We start from the raw sequence: 12,904 nt of genomic DNA on the forward strand, positions 1-12,904 counted from the left end.
AAGCAGTCTGTAGTCAGAGCTCCCTGCTTCTAAGGTGGTTCTTTTCTCTTAAGACTTTCAGCGGATTGGATGAGGCCCACCCCATCGTGAAGGATAATCTGCTTTACTCAAAGTCAACTGAAACTGCTTTACTCAAAGTCGACTGATTTAAATGTTAATCTCATCTTTAAAATGCCTTCACAGCAATTTTCATATGTGTCTGACCAAATATCTGGTTGCTGTGTCCCAGACAAATTGACACTAGGATTAACCATTACAGCAGGAAGCCCTCCTTCCCTCCCGCCCAGCCAGCCCCAGGGCTTTTACCCTCCCATGTCCTTTGCCCCAGCAATAGCTGGCTTTGCAAAGGGGAAGAGCGCTCCCCTCCCAGGAGTCAGTGCACTTTGAGAGAAGAGCAAGATTTTAAAACACAGCTTCGGAAACAGTCGCTAAGAAACTGTAGCGAGTGCGAGTATTTCCCTGTTGCTTTGTTGACTTGTTGCTTTGTTGCTTTGGGTTTGTTTTGTTTTTACTTCTAAATCAAACTTGCAGCCGCGAGTGGTGGCTCATGCCTGAAATCCTAGCATTTTGGGAGGCTGAGGCAGGACGATCCTTTGAGGCCAAGAGTTTGAGACCAGCCTGGGCAACATAGCAAGCCCCTTGTCTCTAAGATAGATAGATAGATAGATAGATAGATAGATAGATAGATAGATAGATAGATAGATAAATCAATCAGTTAAAAATTAACCAGGCATGGTGACACACCTGCAGTTCCAGCTACTCAGGAGGCTGAGGCAGGAGGATTGCCTGAGCACAGGAGTTCAAGGCTGCAGTGAGCTAGGATCATGCCACTGTACTCCAGCCTAGGAGACAGAGTGAGATCCTGTCTCTAAAAATTTTTTTTAAAAAACCAAACTTCCATAAATAGCTGCTGTAAAAACTAGCCTCGAGCCGTAATGGGTGTCAGCATGCCCAGGATGCCTGCCCAGGTGTGTTTTTAGAGTTGAACTAGGTTCGAAATTCCTAGGTTCTCCATGTCACCAGGCACGGAGATTTGTTGCATCTACTCTCCAAATCATCCTCACCAAAGGTTGAGCACCTTCGACAAGAACTCACCTCTCTGGAAGCAGCCTCTTGACTAGACAGACTCACTGGAAGGAAGAAATCCTGAACTGTTTGTCAGATGTTAGCATTCTAGAGATACAACCATTCCACAGTTGTAGAGAAATGTTTTCAAAGACCCATGTCCCTGTCTTTGCAGCTCTGGTTTCTTAAATGGTAAGAAATGGCTGGGTGTGGTGGCTTATGCCTGTAATCCCAGCACTTTGGGAGGCCAAGGTGGGTGGATCACGAGGTCAGGAGTTCAAGACCATCCTGGCCAACATGGTGAAACCCCGTCTCTACTAAAATACAAAATTAGCCAGGCATGGTGGCGCACGCCTGTAGTCCCAGCTACTTGGGAGGCTGAGGCAGGGAAATCACTTGAACCCGGAAGGCAGAGGTTGCAGTGAGCCAAGATCGTGCCACAGCACTCCAGCCTGGTGACAGAGCAAGACTCTTGTCTCAAAAATTAAAAAAAAAAAAAAAAAAAAAAAAAAGGTAAGAAAGACATAAAATGTGTTAAACCCAGAGTCCCATTCCCTTGTCTGAAGTGTCAGCCTGTTGGCATTGCAGTGGTTATTTTTGCCCTGCAAGTATAAAATTAAATAGGAAATTCTGAAGCTCTCTATTTCTCTCTTTTCTCTTCTGCCTGCTTTGAATCTGCTATTATTAGGCTACTCATGTTGAGATAAAACTTACTTCTCAAGGTTACTTGTAGAATTTGTTCTGGCTAAAATGTAAACCTTAGAAACTCACTTGAAACTGTGAAAGGAAAATATCTTGGGACCCAAAATGACTAAAGCTAAAGGGAAAAGTCAAGCTGGGAACTGCTTAGAACAAGCCTGCCTCCCATTCTATTCAAAGTCATCCCTCTGCTGACTGAGATAAATGCTTATCTGATTGCTTCCTTGGGAGAGGCTAACCAGGAACTCAAAAGAATGCAACCATTTGGCCGGGCACAGTGGCTCACGCCTGTAATCCCAGCACTCTGGGAGGCCAAGACGGGTGGATCACCTGACGCCAGGAGTTTGAGACCAGCCTGACCAACATGGAGAAACCCCATCTCTACTAAAAAAATACAAAATCAGCCGGGCATGGTGGCGCATGCCTGTAATCCCAGCTACATGGGAGGCTGAGGCAGGAGAATCACTTGAACCCGGGAGGTGGAGGTTGCGGTGAGCAAAGATCACGCCATTGCACTCCAGCCTGGGCAACAAGAGCGAAACTCCGTCTCAAAAAAACAAATAAAGGAATGCAACCATTTGTCTCTTATCTACCTATGACCTGGAAGACCCCTCCCCACTTAGAGTTGTCTTGCCTTTCCAGTCCCAACCAATGTTCATCTTACATATGCTGATTGATGTCTCATGTCCCCTAAAATGTATAAAACCAAACTGTGCTCTGACCATCTTGGGCACCTGTCGTCAGGACCTCCTGAGGCTGCCTCATGGGTGCATGTCCTCAATCTTGGCAAAATAAACTTTCTAAATTAACTAAGACCTGTCTCAAATTTTGGGGGTTCACAAAACTGAAGGAAGTGATAAGAAAAAAAAAAAGCTTTTTAAAAACCAAATTCCCATAAAGATTACTTTACCCAAAATTTTGGTCCACAGCTCTCCTTGGATTACTGATTGGATGTCTGGGTCATTTTCAATTAAGGAAAGTTTAGGATACAGGAAAACATATCTCTAAAATTGTGGAATGGTCCAGGCGCAGTGGCTCAGGCCTGTAATCCCAGCACTTTGGGAGGCTGAGGGGGGTGGATCACCTGTGGTCAGGAGTTCAAGACCAGCCTGGCCAACATGGTGAAACCCTGTCTCTACTAAAAATACAAAAAAAAAAAAAAAAAAAAAAAAAAAAATTAGCTGAGCATGGTGCTGCTCACCTGAAATAAGGAAGAAAGGAGCCAGTAAGTAGGGAAGAGAAAGATGTGATGAAAGTTATGGATGTGGGCCAGGCACCATGGCTCATGCCTGTAGTCCCAGCACTTTGGGAGGCTGAGGTGGCCAGATCGCTTGAGGAGTTTGAGACCAGCCTGAGCAACATGGTGAAACCCTGTCTATACAAAAAATTACAAAAATTAGCAGGGTGTGGTGGTTCATGCCTGTAGTCCCAGCTACTTGGGAGGCTAAGGCAAGAGGATCACTTGAACCCTGGAAGCGGAGGTTGCAGTGAGTCGAGATGGTGACACTGCACTGCAGCCTGGGTGACAGAGCAAGACTCCATCTCAAAAAAAAAAGAAAAGTAAAAGAAAAAGGATCTTGTATGGTAAATTATTGTCCTACATTGGTGCAAAAGTAATTGCAGTTTTGGACAGTAAATTTTAAATCATTATAACAAGGCTGGAAGCGGAGGTTGCAGTGAGTCGAGATGGTGACACTGCACTGCAGCCTGGGTGACAGAGCAAGACTCCATCTCAAAAAAAAAAGAAAAGTAAAAGAAAAAGGATCTTGTATGGTAAATTATTGTCCTACATTGGTGCAAAAGTAATTGCAGTTTTGGACAGTAAATTTTAAATCATTATAACAAGGCTCAAATACATCTTTATTAATCAAAATAGGAACCGTTACAATCAACACATTTTTGCCAACAAAAAATAAATTTGTTTATTCCTGTAGCATAAAAATCCATGCTTTGGGATTTGACGAACTCTTGGAAAGCATTTTCTGCATGCTGGTGGTTGTGGAAGCGTTTTCCCTGCAAAAAGTTGTCGAGATGCTTGAAGAAGCGGTAGTCAGTTGGTGAGAGGCCAGGTGAATATGGCGGATGAGGCAAAACTTTGCAGCCCAATTTGTTCCACTTTTGAAGCGCTGGTTGTGTGATGTGCGGTGGGGGCGCTGTGGTGGAGAAGAATTGGGCCCTTTCTGTTGACCAATGCCGGCTGCAGGCGTTGCAGTTTTCCATGCATCTCTTCGATTTGCTGAGCATACTTCTCAGATGTAATGGTTTCACTGGGATTCGGAAAGCTGTGGTGGATCAGACTGGCACAGACCACCAGACAGTGACCAGGACCTGTTTTTGGTGCAAGTTTGGCTTTGGGAAGTGCTTTGGAGCTTCTCGGTCCAACCACTGAGCTGGTTGTTGCCAGTTGTGTAAGATCCACTTTTCATCTTACATCACAATCAGATCAAGAAATGGTTCACTGTTGTTGTGGAGAATAAGAGAAGATGACTCTTCAAAATTACAATTTTTTTGATTCTTGCTCAGCTCATGAGGCACCCGCTTATTGAGCTTTTTCACCTTTTCAATTTGTGTCAAATGCTGATTGACTGTAGAATGGTCGACGCTGAGTTCTTTAGCAGCTTCTCGTGTAGTTGTAAGAGGATCGGCTTCAATGATTGCTCTCGGTTGTTGTCAACTTCCGATGGCCGGCCGCTACACTCCTCATCTTCAAGACTTTTGTCTCCTCTGCAAAACTTCTTGACTCACCACTGCACTGTGTGTTCATTAGCAGTTCCTGGGTCAAATGCGTTGTTGATGTTGCAGGTTTTCTCCGCTGCTTTACTATCCATTTTGAACTCAGATAAGAAAATTGTTTGAGGCCGGGCGCGGTGGCTCATGACTGTAATCCCAGCACCTTGGGAGGCTGAGGTGGGGGGATCACAAGGTCAGGAGATCGAGACCATCCTGGCTAACACCGTGATAAGCCCGTCTCTACTAAAAATACAAAAAACTAGCCGGGCATGGTGGTGAGCGCCTGCAGTCCCAGCTATTCAGGAGGCTGAGGCAGGAGAATGGCATGAACTCGGGAGGCTGAGCTTGTAGTGAGCCGAGATCTCACCATTGCACTCCAGCCTGGGCAACAGAGCAAGACTCTGTCTCAAAAAAAAAAAAAAAAAAAGAGAAAATTGCTTGAATTTCCTTTTTGTCTAACATTATTTCCATAGCCTTAAATAAATATATAATAAAGCAGCAAGTAATGTCATTAGCCAAAAAAAGTGAGAAATGTGCATTAAAATGATGTGTAGCATGACCACATGTATTTAAGAATATGTTATCAAACGGCAAATTTCAACAATGCAAAAACCGCAATTACTTTTGCACCAACCTAATATTTACAAAAGAGGGAAGTTTAGGACAAGTCAGAAAGTCCAAGCATTGCCCGAATGCAGTGCCTCACACCCACAATCCCAGCACTTTGGGAGGCTGAGGCAGGAGGATTGCTTGAGCCATTTCGTAGATGGTCTGTGTAAGTTGTCATAAGGTTTGCAAATGGGAATTTAGGAAAGAAATTTTGTCTGCGATTAACTTGGTTATAATTGAAAGGAAATTGGCCGGGCATGGTGGCTCATGCCTGTAATCCCAGCACTTTGGGAGGCTGAGGTGGGCGGATCATATGAGGTCAGGAGTTCAAGTCCAGCCTGACCAACATGGTGAAACCCCGTCTCTACTAAAAATACAAAAAATAGCCAGGCATGGTGGCTCATTCCTGTAATTCCAGTTACACAGGAGGCTGAGGCAAGAGAATCGCTTGAACCTGGGAGACGAAGGTTGCAGTGAGCCAAGATCATGCCATTGCATTCCAGCCTAGGTGACAAAGCCAGGCTCTGTCTTAAAAAAAAATTAAAAAAAAAATGTTTTAATGGAATTTTTAAAAAAGGAAATCATTTATAATAGTCCTGTATGTTAAAACAAAGCTTCTTTAAAGTATTGATTTGCTCTCAATAAAATTAATTGAACTTTTGCTTTTCATAATAATTCTATAATCTGTTTCTGCCTTTTCTCTGTTGAGAAGGCCTGAGATGGTAACTCAGCCTTTTTGTCAGCTCTTGTAACTTTTTTCTTCTGGTTTCAATTTTACTGTTATGGCCTAAGGCTGAAATGTTTTATCTTGAAGGTCAAAACAGAAAACATTGTTTTCCTCCGTTCTGTACTCTAGGCTTTTTTTGATATGTCTAAATTTTCAGTGTAATCAAGAAACTTCTCATGCTGTTCCTAAGAGTCCTGTATTCCCGTGGTATACTCATAACCTTGAACACACTGTTCCTGTGTCTGATTAAATTCCAGTACTTTTTCATCAAACTTGACTTCCAGGTTATCTAAGTGGGCTTCTCATAAGGAGAAGCAGTCACTGCAGATTTTTCTTTGCTTTTTTGGTAACTGGCTTAAGAGACAAGATTTTATAATTCTCATGCTGTCTTTATTAGGTTTTTGATTGCAAAGTCTGAAATGTAAAAGGGTCAAGGTTTTTACATCCATATTACCTTCTGTATTGCCTTTAAAGTCTTTTGATTATCACTTTTGTTAAGTAAGTAACTACTATTTTACAATGACCTGTGCTTCTGTTTGGATCAGATGTTTTGAGCCTTTTAACATCTTTAATAAACGTCCTCAAAATCAAAATCCTAAATTAAGTCTCTGAGGTGTCTTATTGCTGGGGCTTATTAAATCTATAAAAATTAATTGCTGCAAGATTGTAGAACTTTTTTTTTTTTTTGAGACGGAGTCTCGCCCTGTCGCCCAGCCTGGAGTGCAATGGCGAGATCCCGGCTCATTGCAACCTCTGGCTCCCGGGTTCAAGTGATTCTCCTGCCTCAGCCTCCCGAGTAGCTGGGATTACAGACACGTGCCACCACGTTCCAGCTAATTTTTTGTATCTTTAGTAGAGATGGGGTTTCACCATGTTGGCCGGGCTGGTCTCGAACTCCTGACCTAGAGATCCGTCCGCCTCAGCCTCCCGAGTAGCTGGGATTACAGACACGTGCCACCACGTTCCAGCTAATTTTTTGTATCTTTAGTAGAGATGGGGTTTCACCATGTTGGCCGGGCTGGTCTCGAACTCCTGACCTAGAGATCCGTCCGCCTCAGCCTCCCAAAGTGCTGGGATTACAGGCGCGAGCCACCTCGTCCGGCTGTAGAACATTTTTACAGCTTCCAGTCAGACCATGAACTCCAGTATCACCACCTCTGGCCTGATAATTACATTTACTGGAAGCAAATCAGCTGAAGAACTCCCTTAGCCCCTTGAGAGAGTCCTTATCAGGGTCTATTAACTAATTTTCGTGCTGTTAAGTTGCAGGGCCTTGACTCCTGGGTACACATGTCGCATCTAAAGAACGCACTGACTCCTACCAGAAACTGACACCAAACTCAAGGTGACCAAAGCCTCATCTTTAGACCCGGGCAAAGGTGACACTCAAAGTAAACTGCTTTCATGAAACACAGGGACAGGCCTGTATTCAAATACATTAAGGTTCATTTAGGCTGGGCGCGGTGGCTCACACCCGTAATCCCAGCACTTTGGGAGGCCGAGGTGGGCAGATCCACGAGTTCAGGAGATCGAGACCATCCTGGCTAACCCGTGAAACCCCGTCTCTACTAAAAATACAAAAAATTAGCTGGGCATGGTGGTGGGTGCTACTCGGGAGGCTGAGGCAGGAGAATGGCGTGAACCCGGGAGGTGGAGCTTGCAGTGAGCCGAGATCGCGCCACTGCACTCCAGCCTGGGCGACAGAGCGAGACTCCATCTCAAAAAAAAAAAGGTTCATTTAATAATTTTGCCTTTATTTGAAATAATGTAATATTTATTCTATGCCTAGATACTAAATAATTTAAAGGTTTAATTTTTTTTCTATCATTTGCAAAACTAGGCAGGGCTTGTGACCTTTTTGTTTAAAATGTTGTTAGTTCCTTGTGTTTGTTGTGCCTCCAGAATTTGAACTATACAATCCCTCCAGGCCCAGCATAAGATTGTAAGGGCCAATTCTGAGGAATAAAATTAATTCAGATCCTCCACCTCAAGGATGGTCACAGAGATGCCTCAGCAGCTTAACAAAATGCTTGTGTTTTGTATACCTAATTGCTACAAACCAGATTATGGTGGCTCAATGCACATAATTTATAAATAAGTCAATTATGTTACCTTGTCTTTTGGCTTTTGGTTTTTGGTTCTTATGTTGCTTAAAAGAGATTCGAAGGTTAATGAGTGCCTGCGCACTTCCATTCCATTTGGCTTAGAATAATTAATTGGTTATAAGTCTTTTGACTCTAAGTCCCTTAGCCATAGGGGTCCCACTGAGGGACATGATAGACCTGGCACAGGTAGCACACCCCCCCGGCATCAATATGGGACAAAATAAAAGCTTGGCCATTGACACTGCCTCTGGCATACCTTGACAAAAAGCGGACTATAAACTAAAAAAAATCTGCAGCCTCCCTAGCAGAATGGACACGCCTCTTGCCCAAAGGGGATCCAATTAAAAAAAAAAAAAAAACCAACCTGAAAAACTAGTTCAGGCCATGATGGAAAGCTGGGGGTCAGACACGCCTCACTCCACTTTCCCCCATGCCTTGGAATTCAGGCACAAATGACCAGGCAAAATGCCTTTGCACCCTCGAAAAGAAAAACCCTCCTGCTGATTTTATGTGGGATGCTGTTAAAGCTGCTATACCTTCTAATACCTGGTTTTTACCACTTTTGGGCCCATTAAGGGTGAGCTCATCATTGTTAATATTTGGCCCATGCATATTCAACTTGCTTGTAAAGTGCCTGTCTCTGGTTACAGCAGATCTAGGTAAAGGTGATCTTCAAGCTAGGGTTCCAGCTGCTTCCTGTCTTGGAATCAGGCACTCCTGCTGTCCCCTGGGGACCCTTAGATCAAGCAGCTGGAGATTCCCATGCCCTCGGTAGGCAGGGCCAGTGCTCTTAAATCAGCAGGAAGATGACACGGAAGACTGACCTCCTCCCTCATCTCCCTCAAGAATAAGGGATGGAATGGCTGAGCACGGTAGGTGGCTCATGCCTGTAATCCCAGCACTTTGGGAGGCCAAGGTAGGCAGATCGCTTGAGCTCAAGAGTTTGAGACTACCCTGCACAACATGGCAAAAACCCATCTCTACCAAAAATACAAAAATTAGCCGGGCGTGGTAGCACACACCTGTGGTCCCAGATGCTCAGGAAGCTGAAGTCTGAGGATCGCTGGAGCCTGGGAAGGGGAGGCTGCAGTGAGCCATGATTATGCCACTGCATCCCAGCCTGGGTAACAGAGTGAGACCCTGTCTCAAAAAAAATAAAGAAAGAAAATAAATAAAAGAAGAAGGGATGGAAACCTCCAAGGGAGAAAATGAAATGGGAATAGCACTGGGTGGTCACAGGAGGATGGAAAAACCCAAACAACAGCTAGAATAAGAACGAGGCAAAGAAACCACAGGTTAACAGAAAACCCAAAATAAGGAAGAGAAAATGGTCAAATCCTGGTCAGGGTGATATGTCCATGATCCTGGGAAAACTTGAATAAGGGTAAAAGTCTGTGGTAATGGGCGGAGGGAGTCCCTGAAATCACTCCTTTTCCAGAATACCTTATGATTATTCCACCCCCTAATTAAAAAAAAATCCATAAAATTAGAAACTCAAACTCTGATGTGACTCACTCTGCTGAGCACGCCCGCAATTCTCTTTTACGTGTGTGCTTTCGCTTTGCAGTAAAAGCTTCTTGCCTTTCGTTTCATTCTGACGTGTCCCTGAATTCTTTCTCATGCTGGTGTCAAGAACTTGGAAACTGGCTGGGGCTGGGGTCTCAGTGGCATCCAGAGACCCTCCTGAGACCTCCGACAGCTGTAGGTGATTGAGGGCGCCAATCATATAGGGGTCGGAGAGTGATGGAATGCACCTTAATTTTAATCTGAGTGTCATAGAAAATAGTTGGATGGTTCTATGCAGAGGAGTGACATGATCTGACTTATAGGAAAGATAATTCTATTGCTGTAGGAAAGCAGGGAGGTTAATTTATTAACAGAAGGTATTATGGGTTGAGTTGTGTCTCCTCAGAATATGTTAAATCCTAACCCCTGGTACCTGTGACTATAACCGTAACTGGAAGTGAGGTCTTTATAGATTATTGAATTAAGATGAGATGAGATCATTAGGGTGGGCCCTACTCCAATATGACTGGTGTCCTTAAAGGAGAGGAAAATCCCACGTGAGGACAAGGAGACCATCATGTGATGACAGAGGCAGAGGCTGGGGAGGGTGCTAAGGGCATTTTACAGTAAACCTGAAACACTCGTTCAGGCCGAGATGGAAAGGGGGGATGGATGCCTCATTATACCCTCCTCCCTTTGGAATTCAGGCACAGTTGACCAGCATTAACGTTAAAACAGAGACCTTAAGACTGACAAAGCAGAATTTTTGTAGCAATAAGATACCAATGTGACAGACTGCAAGCCCTGAAAGAAACTGGAGTATTTTACCCCAAATATATTCATTTGGCATATTTTGAAATAGCCTTGCAAAACTGTCTCTTTGGGGAAAAACATCTACACTCTGCAGAGAATCCCCTTCCTTTTCCAGGTCTTTTTCTTGATCCAGGAGATAATTTACTAAGAGTCTGGCGCCTGAAGTTTGATAAGAAACATTTACAAAGTCCAGGTGAGGTGGGCCACACCTGTAATGCCAGCACTTTGGGAGTCTAAGGCAGAGGATCACTTGAGGTCAGGAGTTGGAGACCAGCCTGGCCAACACAGTGAAACCCTGTCTTTACTAAAAATACAAAAATTGGCTGGGCGTGGTGGTGTACGCCTGTAGTTCCAGCTACTTGGGAGGCTGAGTAGGGAGGATCGCTTGAACCTGGGGGGCAGAGGTTGCAGTGGGCCAAGATTGTGCCATTGGACTCCAGCCTGGGCAACAGAGTAAGACTGTCTCAAACAACAACAACAAAAAGAAGCATTTACAATTCATTCTCTTTGAAGCCTGCTACCTGGAGGCCTCATCTGCACAACCCCTTATCTTAACCCAGACACTTCCTTCTACTGATTCCAAGTCTTTAAGTAAACTTTCTACCAATTGCCAATCAGAAAATCTTTGAATCCACCTATGACTGGAAGCTCCTCTCTTGGAGTTGTCCCACCTTTCTGGGCTGAACCAATGTACTTCTTACATGTACTGATTGATGTCTTCTGTATCCCTACCATGTATAAAACCAAGCTTAGCCCGACTACCCTGGGCACATGTTCTCAGGATCTGCAGGGGCTATGTTACAAGCCATGGTCACTCATCTTTGGATCAGAATAAATCTCGAATATTTTAGAGTTTGACTCTTTTCGTTGACACTCATGCAGCAGACTATTGCCATCATCCAGGCTACACACTGTTAAATGGAAAAACCTTAGACACGTGTATGTTTTAACTGAGTGTATTTGAGCAAAACAAAGAAGATTCCCGAATGGGGCAGCCCTCCAAACCAGAGCAGGTAAGAGAACTCCAACCAGGAACCTGATCTGACAGCACCTATAGGAAACAGAAGTGTGTGATGGAGACAGCTAATTTGATTACAACTTCATTGCTTAACTGGTTACAGAGTTTCCCGCCATTAAGTAAAGCTCAGTTACTGTAGTTAAACTCCTTATTGGTTTGGTCTGGTAGGTGTAGTTCAGGGTTTCACTCTGTTATCAGAAAGGGGTTCTAATCCAGACCTCAAGAGGGTTCTTGGACCTTGTGCAAGAAAGAATTCTGGGCGAGTCCATAAATTGAAAGCAAATTTATTAAGAAAGGGAATAAAAGAATGGCTACTCCATAGGCAGAGCAGTGGCACTGGCTGTTTGACTGAATATACTTATGAGACTTGAAGCCAGCTGGACTTCCTGGGTCGAGTGGGAACTTGGAGAACTTTTCTGTCTTACAAGAGGATTGTAAAATGCACCAATCAGCACTCTGTAGCTAGGATTGTAAAATGCACCAATGAGCGCTCTGTAGCTAGCAAGAGGATTGTAAAATGCACCAAACAGCGCTCTGTAAAACGCACCAATCAGCAGGATCCTAAAAGTAGCCAATTGCAGGAAAGATTGAAAAAAGGGCATTCCAATAGGGCAGAAACAGAACATGGGAGGGGACAAATAAGGGAATAAAAGCTGCCCCACCCCCCACCCCCCCACCAGCCAGCAGCAGCAATCCACTTGGGTCCCCTTCCATGCTGTGGAAGCTTTGTTCTTTTGCTCTTCATAATGAATCTTTTTTTTTTTTCTGAGGTGGAGTCTCGCTCTGTTGCCCAGGCTGGAGTGCAGTGGCCCGATCTCGGCTCACTGGAAGCTCTGCCTCCCAGGTTCACGCCATTCTCCTGCCTCAGCCTCCTGGGTAGCTGGGATTACAGGCGCCCGCCACCATGTCCGGCTAATTTTTTGTATTTTTAGTAGAGACAGGGTTTCACCGTGTTAGCCAAGATGGTCTCGATCTCCTGACCTTGTGATCCACCCGCCTCGGCCTCCCAAAGTGCTGGGCTTACAGGCATGAGCCACCACGCCCGGCCTCTTCATAATAAATCTTGCTGCTGCTCACTCTTTGGGTCCATGCCACCTTTAAGAGCTGTAACACTCACTGTGAAGGTCCGCAGCTTCATTCTTGAAGTCAGCGAGACCATGAACCCACCGGCAGGAACTAACTCCACACACACTTACAGTTATCTCTTGATTATAGGCTAAATAAGGAGAGGATTATTCATGAGTTTTCTGGGAAAGGGGTTGGCAATTGCTGGAACTGAGGGTTCCTCCCCTTTTCAGACCATATAGAGTAATTTCCTGATGTTGCCATAGCATTTGTAAACTCTCATGGCGCTGGTAGGAGTGTCCTTTAGCATGCTAATACGTTATAATCAGCAAATAACGAGCAGTGAGGACACCAGAGGTCACTTTTGTGGCCATCTTGGTTTTGGTAGGCTTTGGGCCAGTTTCTTTACTGTGTCATCTTATCAGCGCGGTCTTTGTGACCTGTATCTTGTGCCCACCACCTCATCCTGTGGCCAAGAATGTCTACCCCCGTGGGAATGCAGCCCAGTAGGTCTCACCCTCATTTTACCCAGTCCCTATTCAAGATGGAATCGCTCTGGTTAAAAGG

The sequence above is a fragment of the Gorilla gorilla genome, chromosome 14 (assembly GCF_029281585.2).
Source record: "Gorilla gorilla gorilla isolate KB3781 chromosome 14, NHGRI_mGorGor1-v2.1_pri, whole genome shotgun sequence".
Taxonomy (NCBI): Eukaryota; Metazoa; Chordata; class Mammalia; order Primates; family Hominidae; genus Gorilla; species Gorilla gorilla.